We start from the raw sequence: 15,205 nt of genomic DNA, 5'->3' as shown, positions 1-15,205 counted from the left end.
CTCTCTTGACACCAACTATGGGTGGCTCACCAATGATGCTAGATCTTTCACTTTGCCTTCCAAGATATGCCGCTTGAGTGCTCATCGAACAAACTACCTACTTCCACTCTCAAAGGGCGCCGAGTACATCATCCGTCAACAAAGGGGCGAAATTGAAGAGCCCTCCTCCTCCATCGTCACACCACCCTATCCATTCAAATATCAAGAATTCAAACCCAAAGATGTTGAAGTGGGCAATGACTACATGACTCTACTTATGCAAGAGATGCATAAACAAGCTTACAATGATCGAGTAGATGCATACTTGGCCTAATATCCACCCCTCCTTCATTTAGCTAGGCAAGGACTACTTGATCCTTCATGTCCTTTGCCTAGTTGGGCGGATAGGGAAGTCTTCTTTCCAAGCACATTTAGGGGTGAAAGACCGGGTAAAGATGGGAATGTCGATGATGAGGTTGATGATGATGAGGGTGTTTATGAAGAGGTAGATGATGAAGAAGAAGAGGCTAATGAAGATGATGAAGGAAGTGGTGATGAATCCGCTTCTATGGAGGAAAATGATGACAATGATGATATGGTGGAGGACTAGCAAGCTTTGGAGGCTCCTACCCTTTTGAGGTTTGTCTGCTTCTTTCTTTGTTTTATTTATTTTTATATTGATCATAGTTGGAGAGTCCTAGGAACATGAGGACTAACACCTCGGCCCCATTGAGGTGTTATTTTATTGTTCCCATTTAAAAATCCAAAATGACAAAATTTAGTTTCATGCATTGCATCTTGTGTGCATGAACTACCCCATAATTTAAGACATTAGAAATAATGTCTATCTCGGTTTGGGGAAGTACATGCATACGCAATGGGAGGTAATCTAAATTACGCTCTCCGTCATAAACAAAAAAACCATGCATCATGTAGTGTAGATTAGTATAGCTTGCATTTAGTATAGATTTCATGCATCATACTTGCATAATTTCCTATCATTTTGGCCATTGAGGACAATGCCCATATTAATTTGGGGATTGGAAATTCTAACTTAACTTTTATTCAAAAACCCAAAAAAATCAAAAAGTTTTGAAAAATCAAAAAATTTGAAAAATTTGAAAATCCAAAAACAAGTTCTTTTCTTTTGTAGTGTAGACTTGTATATATTATTATATATATTGTGTTTGTTTTATCCTTATTCACATTGATCGACTACGCCACATCCGAGACATGAGGATATTGAAGACCGCATGGTATGATCTTTCCAATCTCCTTTTTCCTCTTTATGTTAATGACTATGTGGCTTTATTTTGATTGATGCGGTATAACAATGTGAATTTAGGACTTGCATTTAGATTATATGACATATTAGTTGGTAGAATCATTTGCATTAGGATGTTTATATGTTAGTTGCATCATGGCATGTAGTTGCATGTTAGAAAATTTTGCAAAATCATCTACTTGGGAAGCTTGACAAGTGTATATAGGCCCTAGTAGATGCTTTTTCTTCTTAAGACTTTGCTTGTTAGAATACTTGTAAAACACCCCGGGATGTGTCATGCTAGTATCTTTTGACCCATGGATTAAATCCTAGTCAAGAGTACATTGTGGTGTGATAACTCCTTGGCTACCGTTTATTCCAAGATGACCCTTGAAACCATGCATCCATAATCCATGTTCTACCACGTTTTTGTCATCAAAGGGAATGGGCACAAAAAGAAATTGATTTGAGTTCAATGAAATGAAAAGTGAAAGAAAGTTTGCAAAATGCATCAAATGAAAAGAGGAGCAAAAATAGACTCTTAATGCTTCAAATATAAGGCACCCTCACTACATATGGGGTGACCTTGAAAATGTTTCAAAGAAATGCAAAAAGTTGTCAAGTTTTGAAAAGCCAAAAATCAAAAGAAATGGCAAAAGAAAGTGTTCTCAAATGCAACAAGAAATTGGGGGGAAAAACAAAAACAAAAGCAAACTCCCAAAATGAAACTCAAATACCTATTGATCCCTTTATCCATCGTATCCATTTTTGTGCATGGTAGAGAGGGGACGACCCTTATTCTTGTCTAGGCAAGAGGGGGAATTCCGCGATCCTCCAGTGTTTCTAACATCATAGGGAGTCTATTCTTGACAAAAGCATTTAACGATTGAGGACAAAGGTACCCTAGCTTGACACAATTTGGAGGTGATTTATTGGTATCCTTCTAGGCTTAGTAGTTTGAAGAAATTGCATCTGTGAAGGAGTGTGTACCCCTGAATTGCTTCCCTTGTAGATAATTTCCCCCACTTAGATGAGGAAAGTGGCTATTCTTTTGTGGATGCATCCATTACTTGATTTTGTGTGCTTAATGTTTGGATGTGTCGCCATTTTGGCAACACCCACCTTGCCTTGCAAGAAGACATCCTACCTCATGGTTGTCTTGTTGTAAGTTGAAGGGGCGGAGTGAGACCCGCTAATTGTCTCATATCGGCTATGCTATTAGGTTAGTTTAAATAACGGTCCTAGTCTTTGTCACCTCTTTACTCGAGACGAGAAAAGGTTCGGTTTGGGGATATATGAAGTGACCATAATTAGAGCATATTTAGTCCCCGAATTAGCCTTGTTCCCATGCTTTTTAGTGCATATTTGGGTCATTTATTGTCTTTAGTCCTTTGTTTTGCATATTCTTTGAGGTTTTGTTTCCTTGGTAGGAAAGGAGTGCAAACCTTACATTTTCATGGCAAAATGAAGCTAAATTGATTGAATTCAATGACCAAGCATCAAAGAGAAGACAAGATTAGAAGGCCTTTATACATACTATAGTATATGGGCAATGATGAGAAAAGATCCTTGCATCCCCGAGGAAATCCTCAAGGATTTTATGAAGGGAAAGGAAGAAAGGAAGAAGCTGTAAGACAATCCGAGCGGATTGCCCACAATCCGCCCGTCCAAGAGGTGCAATCCGAGCGTCTTCCCCAGCTGGAAGCCCGTCCAAAAACACCACAATCCGCCCGTCCACCCCTCGAATCCGCTCGTCCAAAACGCCCACAATCCGCCCGTCCCGTGCCCCGGACGCTCGGATTGTGTGTCAGCTATTTCATCTTCTACGTGTTTTATGAAGGATGCGCATATTTTTCTAAGACCGGCAAAAAGGAGACCGGAGTCTCTCTTGAGACCGGCGATTCCTCAAGGACTTAATCGTCATTTAAGCCCTTAGTAAACCCTAATTTATGTAACTAATCCCCACTATAAATACCCCATTAGGCTAATTAGATTATGATGTTCTTCTTAGCAATCTCTAATGTAGTTTATATCAATCAAATCTCTCTTTAATCTTGTAATCAACATTTAATCAAGTTTTAATACAAATTTCATTTCCTTAATCTCTCTTTGGTTCATCTTTCATTTTGGGTAATTGAAGATTATTTGGGTTATTATTGGGAGATTGACAACCTTCCAATCAATCATCAAGTACTTCTATTATTCTTTGCTTTATTATTGGAATCACTAGTAGGTATAATTCTCTTAATCCCTTTTTAATTATTGTTAATTATCTTCATTTATTCATCATGTTTTACTTTGTTGGTGTGATTGACAACCTTGCTAGCACGTTCAACATGATAATGAGTGAGTAGTTTCCTTAGCTAGGGTTAATGGGTAATTAGGGGAAACCAACATGGGGGATGATTCATGCTTAAATTAATATGTTTTCATAGTTTATTTGCTTGCTTGTTGTGATCTCAACTTATGCACATGTTATGTTTGATGAAATGCGAGCCTATGAATCCTTGCATTTTTTACCCATCACCTACCTTTTCAATGAGACTTGTAAGACATAAACCAACTCGAGTCTTATTAGACCATGCATATAATTGAGTAGGGAGGATTAAGTCGACTTGTAGGTGTTGTAAAATCTAATCGATTCGACTCCGGGACCCAAACTTTCCTAGGATTGTAAGATATAAACCAACTCGATCAATCACAACAATAATTGCTTGCTTATGATTTGAGAATATGTTTGTATGATCAATTCCCATAAATCCCCTATGACCCCATGACACCCTAGTGCCTTTTATCAATTGTTTACACCCCTTTGTAATCATCTTGCGTGTTTAATTTGAATGCTATTTAGTTTAGTGATCTTCTACTTCAAACCCCAAATTGTGACACCCTTAGACACCACTAGTTGCAATTGAAAATCTCATCTCAATTCCCGTCCCTTGGGATCCGACCTTTACTTGCCTCTTTACTAATTGTAGAGTTGTTTGTGGAGTTATAAATTGTGTTTTGGTCTAGGTGCTCCTAACAACAAGTACCGAAAACTAAACCTCCAAGTGAGTCCGACCAATACTCATCATCGTACTCCGGTTAAAATCCGGCATGGTATGTAGAACCAAGGATGACTTCGTGTTGGTGACTAATATGTTTGTTTCGGAAATGTAAAGAAATGATGAGAGGCTTTAAAATACCTCCCAAAATGTAAAGAAATGAAATAAAAGGTTTTAAATACCTTTTAAATGTCATTAACCAAATATTATCACCGAAACACGGATTTAACCGTCATGGTATGAGGGACCAAGGGTGAAAAATGTTTTATGGTTAAAACAAATGAAATAAAATCAAAAAAGGGTTCGAAATTATTTGGAATGGTAAAACCGATTACAAATGTGAAAATGGATTAAAGGGAAATGACGAGAACAAACACGGTTGATCTCTGACCTGGACACCCCATTTAGGCGCGCAAGCCGGGCGACCTAAGGGGCTTCATCTCGTGCCAAAAATCGCTTTTTTAGGCTCGTTTATTCCATGTTTTGGTTCATGTCATGCACGTTTTAGCATGTTATAGTCATGAAACAAATGAAAACGTAATAAAAGAGGATTTTTACACCCTCATACTTACATGTTTGGTTATGGCGAGTGACCGACGTAAGTGTAACAACTCGTTTGATCAGAAAAAACTCGGTTTAAAACCGTTTTGGTAAGTAAAAGAGTGTTTTAATATTAGTGACGGTGTAGTGGTCGAAGTGGTCGGTTAAGTGATTTAATGGACGATGACGGTACCAAACAATGTGTAAGGCTTGTATTTACGATCGGTAGGTCGTAAATACGCGGCGGGTTGTGACTTAAGAAGTCGAGTCGAGAATTTTAAGGGAGAAAAGAGGGGGCGGACACTCGCGTAAGTCTCAAATGGGTGGCATTTGAGGGGTATTTATAGGAGAATGAGTGGTTGTGTGAGTTTTGAGCGACATGGCCACCTGGGCTGCTCAAAGAGGCGCGAGCCACGTCGCGGTTCTTCGAGGTGAGTTGTCGCTTTCACAACAAACGCAATCATGATTTGTTCTATCCTAGGTTTTGTAGTCACATGTTTGGTACTTGACCGACATGAATCCGGGAAAACTTAAGGTAGAAGATTTGAAATGTTTTGTTTTTGGTGGTTGACTCGGTTTGACTCGTTGTTGGAGTCGGGATTTGAATTTTGAGTCGGTTTTTGGTCCGGTGTCGGTTTTGACTCTAGTTAGTGTCATTGCGACTCCGTCGTCGTGCATTAAACACTCCAGGTATTTTTGAAATGTTTTAAAATGTTTTATTTTTGAAATCGTTTTAAGTTTTCCGACGTAAAGTTGTACACAAACTGTCGATCAAACGCCGCGATTCCAAAGCATGTTGTAGTCCGATAGTCATCGGATGTTTGTTGGAGTCTCAGCAGATACTGGGTATCTACGGAGCCCCCACTTTGACTGAGGCTTGGACAGGGTGAAAGTCAAAGTAGAGCCCCCAGTTCAATCGAAGATTACAACCTGGAGACCCAAGCGACGTCGAGGCGGCTCGAAAGGATTCAAACCAAGGACCTGCCGTCGGGTAGGGCGACGCCAAGGCGACTCGAGGGTACGAGCCAAGAACCTGTCGTCGGGAACAGTTTAGAGTCTGTCGACTGTCCGTGCGGGTCGTTTAAAGTCCATTAGACTACGTACAAAGGCTCGCCAGCCATAAGAAGGAGTCATACCTGAGGCATCTTCGGATATGTCCTTGCGCGTTTGCGGACAAAGGCTCGCCAGCTGTGGTAAGGAAATATACCCGATGCATCTTCAAGATGTGTCCTTGAGTGTTTGCGGACAAAGGCTCGCCAGCTGTGGTAAGGAAATATACCCGAGGCATCTTCGGGATGTGTCCTTGAGTGTTTGCGAACAAAGGCTCGCCAGCCATGGTAAAGAGGTAAGGAAATGTACCCGAGGCATCTTCGGGATGTGTCCTTGAGGTGTTTGCGGACAAAGGCTCGCCGGCCATGAAGGTCGGTTAACGGACCGTGAGCATAGCCGCGTCAAATGGGCTTGTTTTGAAAGTAGCGAACTCATGATGCCGCTGTGGAAATAGTGAAGTCAAATTTTCACTATCACTATTTTCGAAATGAGCGGGTTCCGCGAGGAAGCCCCCTGCTGGTATTGGAAGGAATAGTGAATTTGGAATCTTCACCATTCGTCGTTCTTCTTTGAATTTGAAGTGGCGGTTTCGATCGCCGTTTGTTTGAATTTTGAAGGAAATAGCAAATTTTAAATCTGCTATTACGTTTGAAGTGACGGTTTATATGCCGCCATTGACATTTGATGGAAATAGTGAATTTGGAATCTTCACTATTAATTGAAGTGACGGTTTATGTGCCGCCGTTGACATTTGATGGAAATAGTGAATTTGGAATCTTCACTATTACCTGAAGTGACGGTTTTAATTGCCGCCGTTGACATTTGATGGAAATAGTGAATTTGGAATCTTCACTATCATTTTTGAAAATTGAAGACAATAGCGAATTTTGGATTTTCACTATTAGTTTTTGTCTTTGATAAAATGACGACCTTTAATATCGTCGATGAAAATTCGAAGTTTAATAAGTGAAATTGGGCCAAAGCCCAAATTTCGGTAAAAAAGCAAAGGGACGCCTGATTAAGGCGCGAGCCCTCTTGCGAATCAAAGGGGCTTCCCTTTTTTCTGTAAAAGACGCGAGTCCAGGCTGCATCTCATTCTCATTTCGACAAAAAATAAGCTAAGATCGCCATTGTTGGACCTTCTAGCTCACTTCCAATCGTGCCATTAACAACAATGTCATCTCAAGGTATGCATTCCCTCATGAATTCATTAAAATTTGTTGATCTTCAGCTTGATTGAATTAGGGCGGAATTTTACCCTAGAAAATCGAATTGGGCGTTTTTGATTGAGCCCATTTCGAGTGAAATTGATGCTTGCATTAGGTTAGAAACCTATTTAGGAGTATAGGGGTGCTTTTAGTTTGCATTTTGGTCCCCGTTCCCGCTCCCTATGCTCGAAAAACGTGAGTGAGGTGAGACACCGTCTCATTTCGCAATGCCAAGTTTATTTGCTTGGATAGTGGGTCCCATTAGGTTGCATCGTAGTTGGAAGAAATCATTTTTGCCATTGTGGACCTTTGTTGGGTATTGTAGGCAAAATTGGAATTTTTGCCTTTTGTGACGGTCTTATGTCTGACAAAATAAACGTCTGTTTGAGCTTGAATTGAGTCAGTTTGCCTTGAAATGAATCTTATTGATAGTTTAGGTCGCCTTGAGGCGTGATAAAATCACGTTTGCCTTTTTTGCTGTTGTTTTTGAATTTTGACCGGCTTGTGCTCAAATTGACGCATGAATTGCCTCTTCGAGCCGTAGAAAAATACCCTATTGTGTTGGAAATGTATTTTGGTTTGCTGGCGGACCTTGTATGGGTCTTGGAATGCCGTTTTTTTTTGTGATGGTTTTGACTCGTCTTTTGCTTGAAAAGAGGGGCGAGTCGTTTTTTGTTTGTTTTTTTGTGAATTGTTTTTCTTGTTGCTGTTTTGTTTGGTTGGGTTTGGGCGGGATTGACCCTGTTTCGTTTTGCAGGTTGTTGTTTTTTGCTTTTTTTTGGATTTGTCCACTTCATGCCGTCGTAATGCCGAAATTTTGGCTGACGTCTTTTGCTTGCAGGAGAGTGTTCGAGACAGGATGAGTCCCTTGCTGCGACTCTCGATGAGTTGCTCGGGGCCGGGCCGGTTAATACTCCAGTTAGCACGCCCGCCGTGGTCGTGGAGGACGTTACCGAGGAAGAGAGACCTCCCGAGCAGGCTGTTGGGTGGCCTTGGGGGCCGTTGAGGAGCGTGAGGTGCCCGTTGTTGGGGCCATTGTTACTGGGAGAGCTTAGACTGGGTCTGAGGCTGGTACCTTCGGGAGGAGGATTTCTACAAGGCAACGTCGTCCCCGGGCGACCAGACGGACGTTATAGAACGTCACCAAGGTCGTTGAGATGGGCCCTATCCATCACGTTGAGTCTTGCGGCCATAAGAGACGGAGGGCGGAGACGGCCGAGGACGATGCCGACGTCGCGAGCTAGAGAGCCAGGCGAGCTACAGCCCCACGGGGGTTGCACTTGCGGGCTGCGCCTGCTTGGGCCGAGGGTTTTGACGGTAGCCAGTTGTTGCTTCGACTGGACAGGCACCTCTCCTACCGTGCTCACGAGGGCTTGGTGAGTCGTGTTCCTCGATTGAATTTTGTCACTTTTGAAGTGTCGGGCCTGAATAGGCATTCTGACGTTGTTTGTTTTTGATTTCAGGAGATTGGCACCATGAGGACTTTTTCGGGCTTCTCTACCTGTTTGGGTTTCTACGACGTTCTCCGAGCCGGGACGAGGGCGTTGATAGAGAGGTTGGCTTTTGGGCCGTTGGTGGCAGCCTGGCGGGACATTCACAGGTCTTCGATTAGGGCGAACCTGTGTCGTATCCGCGCCATGTTGGATCGGTACTGGGATACGACGTCGTCGTTCCACATGGAGTTTGGGGAGGTCGGCGTGACTTTAGAGGACTTCGCCATGGTATGTGGCCTTCCCTGTGGCGAGTTGCCCATTGAGTTTACCGAGACGCCGGAGAGAGAATGTCCTCTCCTGCGGTTACTGCTTTTGATCGGTACTGCTTTGCCGGAGCCTTTCGACGTCACTCCGTACTTGCTCGCGAGTTCGTACGTGAAGGACCACTTCACTGAGAGGGTGGCAGGTGTTACTCCGGCGCCGTTGGAGAGTCCGGAGGCAGAGGTTGAGGTTGACACGAAGGAGGCGCGGCTGTGGTTGTGGTACTTCTTGGGTGCCACGTACTTTGGTGACAAGGGTGAGCGTTTGTCGACCAAAGTGCTTCCTCTCCTTACTGACCTTGACACTTTGGGTCAGTTTGACTGGGTTACGCCGGCTCTGGCGAGTTTTACCCGGTACTTGCACGCGGCGGTGCGTCCGGAGACAGTGGGAGAGGGTAGTGCTCCTGCTTTGGTTGGTGCCGGCCTCATCTTTGAGGTGCGAGTTTTTTTTGTGGTAGTTTTTTGAGTTTGATTATGATTTTGATTTTGGCAATTTTTGAGAAATTGGTTGATTTGTGTTTGCTGTGTTTGATTACAGGCTTGGTTGTATGCTTACTTCACTCCTCTGCGTTCGGGGACCACGGACGGTGTTCCATTGACCTACCCTGCTGTGAGGGGTTGGACGGTGGCTCGGAAGAAGTCGATTAAGTCGACTTACGAGGACTGCAGGCGTCGCATGAACAAGCTTCGGATTGCTGATGTTAGTTCTTGCTCTCTTTCCCCTCTTCTTTATAGAAACAGATAGAGATAGGATGACTAGGTAGTTTATGAAGCCCCCAGTTGGCCGAGTAGCTTTGTCTTGAATGCAGTTACTTGGGTGGCCTTGGGAGCACTACACAGGCGTACCGGCTGCCATCAGGGAGCGTTTGCGGCCTTACAGCTCCCTGCGTTTGTACTTGGAGACGGCGATTGAGCCGGTTTGGTACTTGGGCGAGCGTTTAGTTCGTCAGTGCTTCACCGAGACTTTCGACGTGCCGGTTGACCCACCTAGGGTGTTGTTCCAGGAGTCGACCCCTGATGAGGTAGAGGAGCACCTTCACGGCCAGGGAGGTGAGGAGCTGCTGTTACGGGATGTCGACTATGACACCTTCCGGTTGTCGAGGCTTGCTTGGTACTCGATCGAGGTATGTTTTCCTCTACCCTTTTGTTTTCATTGCCTCTCTTAATAGGAGGGTTTGTCATCTCCTGATGTGGATCCAAATGGTAGGGAGTCGATCTGTGATGAGGACTCAGCCCCCGGCTTTTCCGACGGAGACCACTTTTCAGGGGCCGGGTGGCGGGGAGCTTCAGTTGCGCTTACCGGAGCCCGCGGCGGCCGAGGTGACCGATGCTGGCATGGAGTGGAGGTTGATCGTTCTGAGGGTGAGTTCCTGACTTGAACATTTTCCTCAATTACATTTTGCCTTACATTGTATTTGAAGGACATTTTTGATTTGTAGGTGACGACTGTTAGTCACCAGGACTTGTGGCGGATGGCTAACCGCTGGAGGGAGCTTGCTGGTGACCTGGCTGTGAGGGAGGCTCGGCTTTCTCAAGTACTTTTGTGTGCTGTTTTTGTGTATTTTGTGTTGTATTTCACGTTTTTAGATCCTGAGGATCTGTTATTGTGTTTTGTAGGGTACTGCGGATCCGACGGAGCTTGTTCGGGTCCGTGATGAGCTGGAGCTAGCCAGGTCGACGATCAAGGGCTAGGAGCTGGGGATTATCCGTCGGGACCAGGATTTGAGGCGTCGTGAGGACGAGCTGCGGAGCCGAGACGCGGATATTGCCTCTCTCAGGGCTCAGTTGGCTGCGGCAGAGGAGCTTCGCGTCGTGATGGAGCAGGAGACGTTGGAGAGTTCTCCGGAGAGGGAGTCTGAGCAGGTAGTGGTGTCTGCGTTGGCGGCGACTCCTAGTGAGACCAGGACTGGTCCGACGGGAGACGTTTAGTAGTTGTTGTAGTTTGTTCGTGTCTTGGACTCTTGTTTGTACATATTTACATTTTGCGTGAGGCGGTTTGTATATATGTGTTTTTGGATTGTGGTTTATTTTGTGATTTTTGGCTTTTTGTGTTGTGTTTCGGAGGAGCGCTGTCGGTTGTTGATTCTCCTTTATTTTTGCACCAGTTCCTGCATCGTTAGTGTAGAAAATAGGCAACAGGTAGCACGTATGTATAAACGTAAACACGTAAAAGCATTTGATTGAAAACAAAACTTAACCATGACGACTCGAAGTTAAAAATTGAAATTTGAAATGAATTTTGAAAATTCCGCGACAAGTTGTCACGGTCGGAATTCAAAAGGAGTTGATTTGAAAATTTGAGCAATTAACTCGTGTCGCGAATTAAATTGCGTCGAAATTATTGAAATTGATTTGCGACTCGAAAAATTCAAACTCAAACCGTTAGGAAAGAATTTTTAGAAAAGGAATTTTGCGAGTATATTTGATTTTTGATAGATCAAGACTCGGATTTGTGAGCGCTTGAATTTTGAGGAAAATTGACGTCGTGTTATCAATTTTCGACTTTGATTTTTGACGGAAAATTGCGAAAAAGCTCAAAATTTTTGGCATTTTGCCTGACATGGAAACGATCCGTCGCGGATCGGGGCGACTAGCCCTTCCCCCCTTTAAAAAAAAAAGAAAGAAAAATCCGTATGTTTTAAAGCTGCGTCATGGAAACCGTGTCGGATTTCGTAAAACGCGAAAACAAGGAAATGTGAGTGTGAGGAAACACAAAAATGCCCTGAATCACCCCGAAGAGGCGCGAGCTTCCTGGCGGGAGGTTTGAGGTGTCAGGAGAAAACACAAGTTGAAAGAGACAAGTCAACAGCGGGAATCCTGGGGAAGCCTCAAAGAGGCGCGAGCCTCCTGGCGATGGAAGCCAGCTTTCCTCCTTTTCTGAAAAACGCGCAGATCATTTTGTATAAATAAGGATGTTTGCGCTTCATTGTTTCATCATCCAAAACACAAAATCATCTCTACAAAACCTCTTCTTCTTCCACAAAAAATATTTCATGGATGCTTTTGAGAACACATTGCGACAATGGTGCCGGGATTTGTCACCTCCCGAAAAGTATCAACTCGTTTGCATGGGAGTTGGTCAATTGTTCGTGCTTCGTCAAGTCAAGGTGCAACCTTCCTTTCTTGAAGCATGTTCTCGGTTTTGGGATTCGAAGCATCATGTTTTCGTTTTCCCGAAAGATGAGCTTTGTCCTCTTGCCGAAGAAGTTGGAGCCATTGGTGGGGGGCTGGGTTGTGTTCCGGTGCTTCCCCCGACTCGGTTGTGCTACAAGGAGAAATTTTGTTCCATGTTGGGCTTATTAACAAGCCAAATCAACTTTCTTCTTGCTCCACATGGTGTGGATATGTTGGCTCTTATCAACATCTTTTCAAACCGATTAGATGCTAATGTCTCGGAGGTGGCTAGGAGAAGGGCTCTTGCATTTTGCCTTGTCCATGTGTACCTCTTTGTTGATGTTTTGAAGAAGGAGGGGTCAAAATGCTATGGTAGCATGACTCTTATTCATGTGATTGAGCAAATGGAGCATGGTAGAGATCCATCATGGTTGGTGCTTGGAGAGACTATCCAAGCTTTGGACAAGGAAGGCTCTTGTGGAGAAGCTCCCTCTTTCGGATCCCCAAGGATCCTCCAACTGTGGCTATTGGAGAGGCTAAGGTATGTAGAGCCTCCGGTTGATTCTTCTTCTTATTCCTTCCGTCATCTTACCATGAGGAAGAAGTTGTACCCGGATAGTTTTGCTTCCACCGAGGCTTATTGGGCCGCATGATTGGCGGAGGAGGGTGGTCCTCATATCCGTTGGGTGGTGTCGTGGTGGCACTTGAGGTCCTTCACGGGGTTGCCCGCTTCGGGTGCTAGTCCTCGTTCTTTGATGGTGGTGGGTTTGAAGGTTGTTTCCTTCATTTATCCCGAAAGGCTCATGAGGCAAATGGGGCGTCAACAAAAGGTGCCCGCTCAAGATACTCTTATCCAAGAGAATGTTTTCCGGAACTCCGAGCTTGTGGAGGTCTTTGAAAGGTGGTGGGTCACTCGGCCGCTTTGGGAGGTACCAAACCCCGTTGCCACGACATGGGTGGCTCCCGCTTATGTCAAGTGGTCACGTGCTCCGTCCTTGGAAGAGAGGTCCAAATTCCGTAAGGACGAGGTTGTCGACTTGAAGTATCGAGAGGTTGGCAAGGCCAACCGTGTCTTCTTTGAGGAGTATGTTGATGGGGCTAGCCCGGATGTGATGAGACCATCGAAGAGGAGGAGTTCCGGCCCCAAGAATATGGTGGTCCGTGCATTAGCTCGTCTTGGGTCGAATATGGGGTCTTGTGCTAGACCGGAGGCCGTTGTCGTCTTAGATCCGTTGAGGATCCGTTCCGAGGAGAAAATCCATGCTAGGCGGGCCAACAAGAAGAATAAGGGAAGATGTACCCCGAGGGAAAAGGCAAGGGTAGAATGGAGGAGTGAAAACCTCCATTACTCACTTTATTATTATGTTGTATTATTGTTGTGAGTTTTTATTATGTTGTACTAGCTAGTTATTGTGTGTTTTGTGCTAGTTTTATTATGTGAGGTGTTTTAGTTGACACCTTAGCTTTGACAAGTTGTAGACTCGTCGAGCTTTGTTTATTGTCGAAATGTTAATCCCTCCCATTATTAATTAAATAAGAGGATTGTCCGTGTCGAAAATCGTGAACGCTTGTTTCTTCCATCCATCTTGTAAAGGCAATTCAATTTGAATCATCCTAAACATTTACACTTGGGAAAGTGGTATTTTGTGAGGAAGGGAGAAAAGCTTATTGTTGTATTTTGTGGGAAAGGGAATGATTTTCCCTTTCTCTTTTTTTGGGATGTTTTTTTGTAGGCGGGGGTTTTCGTCTTTGATTGTGGGGATGGTTGTATCCTTCTTGTATAAGAAAGGACTGCCTACGTATCCACTTGAAGAGGTGAAATCAAACCATGATCGTAGTTCGAAATGTTTTGTAAATTTGATTGGGTTTTGTGGTTGTATCCCTCAGGTATAAGAGGGACTGCCTACGTATCCACCTGAAGAGGTGAAATCAAACCATGCGCGTAGTTCAGGGGTTTTTTGTTTTAGTGCAAATGGATGTTGCCTTTGACAGATCAAAGGACATTTGAAACGGGCAAGGTGCCACAGCTTAGACTCGATAAAACATGCAATTTCAAATCAGAACACGTTGAGGAACTTGACTTGAAAAGGGTCGAAGGTGGTTGCTAGTTGTAAAACTAGGCTAGGTCGATGGTTGCTACGGTTCAAGGGTAGTATTTCTTGAGTTGGTCTAGGTTGGCCGGGTTTGTAAAGTCCTCCCCATCTATATCACTCAGTCTCACTGCGCCCCCCGAAAGTATTTTCTTGACCAGGTATGGTCCGGCCCAGTTGGGTTTGAATTCACCCCTCGGATCGACGGGTAATGGTGCTCGAACTGACTTGAGGACCAAGTCGCCCTCCTGGATGTTTCTGGGTTTAACCTTCTTGTTGAATGCCCGTTGTATACGTCGTTGGTATAGTTGGATGTTGTGCAAGGCGTTGAGTTGTCGTTCGTCTAGAAAAGTGAGTTGTTCGTACCTTCGACGGGTCCATTCTGCCTCAGGGAACTGACTCTCCAGTAGAATGCGTAGAGAAGGGACCTCTAACTCTACCGGTTGAACCGCCTCCATACTGTATGCTAGGTAGAAGGGTGTGGCGCCTGTCGATGTTCGGATGGAGGTTCGGTATCCCCAGAGTGCGAATGGGAGTTTGATCTGCCAATCGCGGTAGTTGTCTTGCATTTTCTTGATAATGGTGACAAGAGTTTTGTTCGCTGCCTCCACCGCTCCGTTAGTTTGGGGACGGTAGGGGGATGATCGTTGTCGTTTGATCTTGTATTTGTCCAGCAAAGCTTGAGTTTCCGCCCGGAAGTGAGAGCCTTGATCGCTGATGATTTCGTGGGGTACCCCATATCCGCAGATGATGTTGTTTTAAATGAACTTGGCCACTTGTTTGGCGGTCAAGATTGCATATGACTGCGCTTTCACCCATTTGGTGAAGTAGTCGATGGCGACGAGGACGAAGCAATGCCCCTTAGTGCCTACCGGGTTGACTTTCCCGATGATGTCGATGCCCCAGGTTGAAAAAGGCCAGGGTGATGTCATGGTGTATAAAAGAGATGGTGGTATGTGCTGTATGTTGGCGAAGATTTGGCAATTGTGGCAATGTTTGACGTAGTTACGGCAATCAGCCTCCATGGTGGTCCAGTAGTAACCTAGCCGCATGATTTTCCGAGTAAGCATCATTGCACTCATGTGAGGGCCACATTCTCCGTCGTGAACCTCTCCCATGACTTTTTTGGCTTTGTGATGGTCAATGCAAAGGAGGAGAAT

The sequence above is a fragment of the Silene latifolia genome, chromosome 9 (genome assembly GCF_048544455.1).
Source record: "Silene latifolia isolate original U9 population chromosome 9, ASM4854445v1, whole genome shotgun sequence".
In the NCBI taxonomy this organism is placed as follows: domain Eukaryota; kingdom Viridiplantae; phylum Streptophyta; class Magnoliopsida; order Caryophyllales; family Caryophyllaceae; genus Silene; species Silene latifolia.
Note: the sequence above shows the minus strand (reverse complement) of the source record.